The sequence below is a fragment of the Mus musculus genome, chromosome 10 (assembly GCF_000001635.26).
Source record: "Mus musculus strain C57BL/6J chromosome 10, GRCm38.p6 C57BL/6J".
Taxonomy (NCBI): Eukaryota; Metazoa; Chordata; class Mammalia; order Rodentia; family Muridae; genus Mus; species Mus musculus.
Window position 1 is genome coordinate 45,868,255 of NC_000076.6, and position 6,025 is coordinate 45,874,279.

The window sequence follows — 6,025 nt, forward strand, 5'->3', positions numbered from 1 at the left end:
GACACCCACCATTAGTTTCTGTGCCTCCTTGGCTAGATGGATGATTCTGATTCTTATTTTCTCCTACTCACCATGGAATGGTCTATGTTGTACTCTGGTTCTGGTAGTTCATGTTTGGTAGCTCTTTGGTTTCTCCATGAGTTCTTTTTCTCTGGCTGTTTTATACTGTTCTAATTCATGTGCATAGGAATCAGACCGTTTCTGTTATTAGAACTTTAGGACTCTTTTTTGTTAATTGAGGACCCTTATTACTTATGTCAGCAGTAATGAGGTTCAGACTTGCTCTCCAGCAGTCCCTTCTGGCTTATGTGTAGCATGCAAGCTATGTGTACCCATTAGTATTTAACTATGGTTTTATCTGTAGCATGCAAGCTATGACTACCAATTACTATTTAACTATGGTTTTATCTGTAGCATGCAAGCTATGAGTACCTGTTAGTATTTAACTATGGTTTTCCATTGCTTTTCCCTCTTTGTATTTCCCCCTGTGTTGTAGTTCTGAAGACCACACTGAGGCAATCACCACTGTGGTTTCCATCTGAGTCTTTCATTTACCTCTGTGCTTAAGAGCAAAGGGAATCCTAGACTCCTTAGACTCTATGGAAGCAACAGGACAATTTCCTCTTTGGATTTGAGCTGACTAGAATTCTTCATTGGACAGATATGAAGACACCACTGCATTTTGGTATAATGGGATTTCTTGGTTTACTCAGAGAACATGTATCATGATTGCCAAACACAGAGACTTCAACATTCTCATGGGCCCATCTACATATACACATATATGTGTGTCCACATATCCTGATGCTATATGTAATATTTCCATGCAAATAGTGAGTATGAACAGGTAAGATAGATGGACTGCTTTGTTCCCTGAATGTGGCTTTTCCTAGTATGTGGTTTTAAAAACTTCGTTGGTAGTTGGGGAAACTTGTTCTAGAAATAACTGCTTAGCCTGCTTTCCTATGACCGAAAAGACACATTGATTTACAGGGATACTGAAAGCTGTGTTCTAATTGAGGCTACAAATATGTTGGGCTCAAGCTGGAATCCTTACCCCTTTGCTTCAGTGTGGTCTTCAGAACTACAACACAGGCTTCAAGTCAGAAGTCAATTGAGAACACCTGTTCTCTCTGAATTGTGTTTACAAGTAGACTCTAAATAAAATGCTAGGAAGCTTCTTCAATTTGCTGATCTAAAATTGAAATTCAAAGAACAGTTTCTAGAATCCCTTAGTTTGAAATAATTTCAAACTTACAGAGGATATGAGAAGACATCATAGGGAGGTTTTGTGTATCGTTCAAGCACCTTTGGCCAAGGTTGATATTTTACATGATCATAGACTATCTTTCAATATAAGATGTGGAAATAGATACAATACTCCAGACTTGAAAGCCAGTTTAGAAAATATTTATTGTTATTTCATGTGTTTGATGTGTTGGGGGGCCTATATGGGTCACAACAGGCATGCTGAGGTCAGAGGACAGCTCTGTGGAGTGAATTCTCTCTTTCTGCTTTTATTTAGGTTCTGAGGGTTCATCTTGAGTCAGGAAGCTTTCCTCACTGGCCATGAAAGATGAGTTTTAAATTAATTTTTATTTAAGGAGGATAGTTTTTAATAAGAAAAACCTCAGTAAAATGTTACCTATAAGATACTGGGGCAGGGATACAGGTCTTAGTAAAAGCATGCTTGCCTCTGTGAACATTGTCATGTGTTTAATCTGCAGTGTGGTGTGGCCCAAACCAACAAGCAAACACCATTAAAAGCAAGCAACCTCAAACAACCAAGTGGTCAGACAGTCTAGGTGGTTCCCAGGGAAAGTTGAGGAAGAAAGTGAAATGATTTTCCAATTGCTAAATTTTCATCTTGATTAATTCTGGCCAGCATGTATATTGGATACAGATGACAGGGTCTTTTCTTTCAGAGTAAACTCGGTTTCATGTCTGTAGAAGAAATCAGAAGTGAGGCTATGAGGAAATTTCCATGGGATTTTCTCTTTAAAATGTGGTGCAGTCTTTAACCAAGCTTTTCCCTGTGAGAAGCGTCATAAATTTTTCCCATTGTAGAAAATACCCGTGGTATTGGTGAAAGCTTGAATTGTGTGTGTCTTAAGACAGTATAAACAGAACAAGCAACAATCTGATAGACAAGGTAAAATCATGTGTGTCATGACAGGATGATTTAATTATGTTATCTTATTAGAAGATACTCTGTGAGTCCTTGTATATGTTCACTTTAGACAACAGCTTAGCAACAAGAATGCAGTTTGAATGACCATCACTGTGTCCCCCACGCCCCATTGCTATTCTGCTCCTACAATGTTTTGTGTCTTTGTCAAACCAGAGATGGTGTTCTCTGTTCATTACCACCGAAGCCCAAGCTCAATGGGGCAAACACAACTATGTGTGTTGCTAAAACCAAAATGAATATTTACCTTTTCAAAGCTCCTAAGACTCAGGACTCTAGGGAGGGCAGAAGCTGGTGAAGCTTCCAGTAGGACTTGAGGCTTCCTATGGATCTTTTATCATCAAAGCAAATATTATATAGTTGTCCTGATACTTAAAATAAAATTAAATATTGTATTTAAATATTTCCCTGGGAGACATGTTGTGGTTTTCAATATGAATGAGTGATATAAAATGTTCATCTTGAAAGGATTCTCAGGGCAGTAAAAATGAAGTTATCAGTGAAACATAAATTTAAAAAGTAGATGCTTGAGCTGTTATTGAATCTGGCAAAGGAGACTTTAAATTGTAATTAGATTTCCCAATTTGTGGATGTGGCATATGAAAGAGAGATTTACAGGAAAAGTATGCTATTCCATTGCTTCTGATAAAACTCGTTTGTGGAGGTAAATTGCAAATGCTGGCAAGGGTGACGGCTGATTGTTAGGGCCGGATTCTAATTTAGGCATCCTTACTTGGCATTCGGCAGTGTCCCAGCAGAGAGTTTGGCCTTGAATCTGTGGCTATTCCTGGAATGGAGACCTAGTATAAAGAACTGTTGAGAAGAGATTGGCTTCTGCATTGATTTTTATGTAGGCCAGTGTTAGGGGAAGAAAAGAGATGGTAGCAGGGGAATTCTTGTAGGCTTCCCTCCTTTGGCTTGGCTGTTGGATTGGGTCTTCAAGTTTAAGGCCATGGGATGAAGAAAGAATGCTTTCCAAGGTTTTTTTTTAGTATGAGTGTGTGATTGTGTGTGTGTGTTGGCTTTGTATCTGGGGTTTCTCTGTAATATTGAGCTGCCTCATTGCATTTGCAAAGCCTGATCATACTGCAGTTGCTATGGTGGAGACCTACTGTGTAGCCCTCATTGCTGATAGCCAGTGACAGGTGCTATATGGGGACTGACTCTTTTGATTAGCATGTAGGAGCAACCTTGTACAGAGTTTGGAGAAATTTCTTAGTTTTTTTATTTTTTCAAAGATAAGCAAGGATTTAAGTTTAATAATAGCTCCTGTTTCACACACCTAAACAAGCTTTGAGTTTATATTAGAGAAATGTTATTTAATGTAAAAGCAATTTAATCTGAATTAGAAAGTATTAATGGTATTAATTGGTTTAGTTTTTCTTTTCTGGAGGTAGTTGGGAGTTTATCATATTTTATTTGCCTTTGTGAATGCTGATGTCATTGAAATCTTCATAGGACCAACCAGAGGAGGTAGTGGCTTTGATACTCATGGTCTTTGTGAGGTTGGCATGTATTTCCTTTCTCTATGTGGAGAGAGTATAGTGGATTCTGAGCTTGGCAGTAACCCAAACTAGAAAACCATCAAGGTGTGACTGGCTGAGGAATTAATTAAAATTATATGCAACAGACACTTTCCTGGGGCTGTTAATTTCCCCCTGTGATATTATGAGATTGTACTAAGAATGTAATGGAATTTAATGGCCAACTGCTAATATCCTTTACAGCTTTTGTACTTGGCCTACGCCTTGGTCTCAATCTTTAGCATATGTTCAAGGAGGTATGGGGAGACAGTATTTTACTCTATATGCAGAGTTAGGTTAGGAAAAACATAAAATTTCAAGAGGATCCAGACCACAATTTGAAAATGTTTTCTTAGTGTATGGATCAGTTAGCCATTGCCGAGTAGAACATTACCTAGTTGTTTAAAATCAAACTCTGCTGTTGCCCAGTGTCTGTGGGAAAGGAATCCAGACATGGCTTAACTGCCTCAGCCCCATATTCTCTCTCAGGAAGCTGGGATCAAACTGCTGGCTGGGAATGCAGTGTTTTCTGAGAGCAGCCAAGGGAGGACTCCCTCCAGACCAACTTGCACAGAGGCTTTCCCTCCAGTTCTTGCCCCAGTTTCTCTGCTTCTCCACAAGGCTCAAAGTGTAAAATCTGAACTTTCTTGGAGTGAACATGCAAGCGATTGAGAGAGGGTGTGTATGGTGGAAGTCACCCTCTGTTTGCACTTTGATCTCAGAAATGACTTCTACCCTTTCCGCATTGTATTGATGGAATCTGTCTCCAGGTCCAAGCCACACTTAGGAGAGAGGATTGCATAGGATTCCAGGAAATAGGGACCCTAGAGGCTGACTGCTGGAGTATATTAGTTTTTTCCACTGTAAGAGAAAACTAAACAACTAGTTGGTAGAGAGTATCTATATTTAGTTCAGAAGAGGTACCATCTCTGAAGTGAAAGGATTGGAGAAAATCAGGTTGGGTCCAGGGAGACTTTTTACCCCTTTCAGCATATATTTCCATTGCCTTTTTGTTTACTGAGTTATACACACTTACTCTCTACTGTTCCAAATGCCTCGTATCTGTCCCTCCAGGAAATGTAATCTATTTTAATTCACACAGTTCTTGTCAGGTAATTGGCTAAAAAATTCTGCAAAATCGATCCAGAATGAGATCTTAGAAAATCGTATTTAAAAATTCCCTTTGATTTACTTATGCTACAGTGATATTTTGGCGTGGAATTCCTTCTTGGTCCATCATCATCCACACCGACAGGATGGAGTCGCTATACCTTCAGTGTGCTCTTTCTTTACCAGTTCATATCCCTCTCTGGTTTCTCTCTGTAACCCCACTTATCACCTTTCTAGCACTTTCTGTTATTTGAGATGATCATCTCACATCTGTTTGTATTCGTTACCTTTCTTCTCACTAGGGGTTCAACCCTGGGAGGGGGAAACAGTGAGGGCAGGGATACTGCCTCTGTGTTGTGTGAACGAATATGAACAAACATGAAATCAAAACAGAATTATGGAGATCGGTTTGGGGCCAGTGAAGCCCAAAGTTATTCCTGTCCCACCTGTTTCCTGCATTGCTTAGATGATTCTCTGTATGCATGCATGTATGTATGTATGTATGTATTTATTTATTTATTTATTTTTATTTTGGTTTTTCGAGACACGTTTCTCTGTATAGCCCTGGCTGTCCATTCTACAGTAGACTCAAATAAGCTTGGGTGACCTATTGCCACTACCAGCTCAGGAGCTCAGATGTATCATGGTGTTAGTAACTACGGCTCCCCTTATAACGTTGGAACTTGAGGATGTGTTAGAATGTCTCTAGCTCTGAAACTATGATTCTTGACCAGCAGCAGCAACAGCAGCAGCAGCAGCAGCAGCAGCAGCAGCAGCAGCAGCAACAGCAACAGCAACAGCAGCAGGTGCTCTGGAGGAAGAAAGCAATCAGCCTTTGCAACATAAGTGTGTTCTATCTTCCCAATGATGAAGCCACTCTCTGGATTCATCACTACATGGCCAGTATTGGAGGCCCCACTGAGCAGCCATCAGAGAGCATGGGAAGGGACCGACTATAGACAAAGCATAAGAAGGCAAATCACGATATATGACTTAGATGACCACAGCTCAAGGACAGAAAACAGTGATGATGGCACTCCCCTGAACAGAAGGAAAATTCATCAACAAAGAAAGGCGCGAAGCCCACCCCTTTTTGTCCCTGCTCTGGTGTTATTGTCTTGTGGCGGGACTTGATTGTTGCTTACTGTGGGTTAACACACTCATCAAGCTTCATTTCCATTGCAGCAGAGTGGGCTGAAAGCTT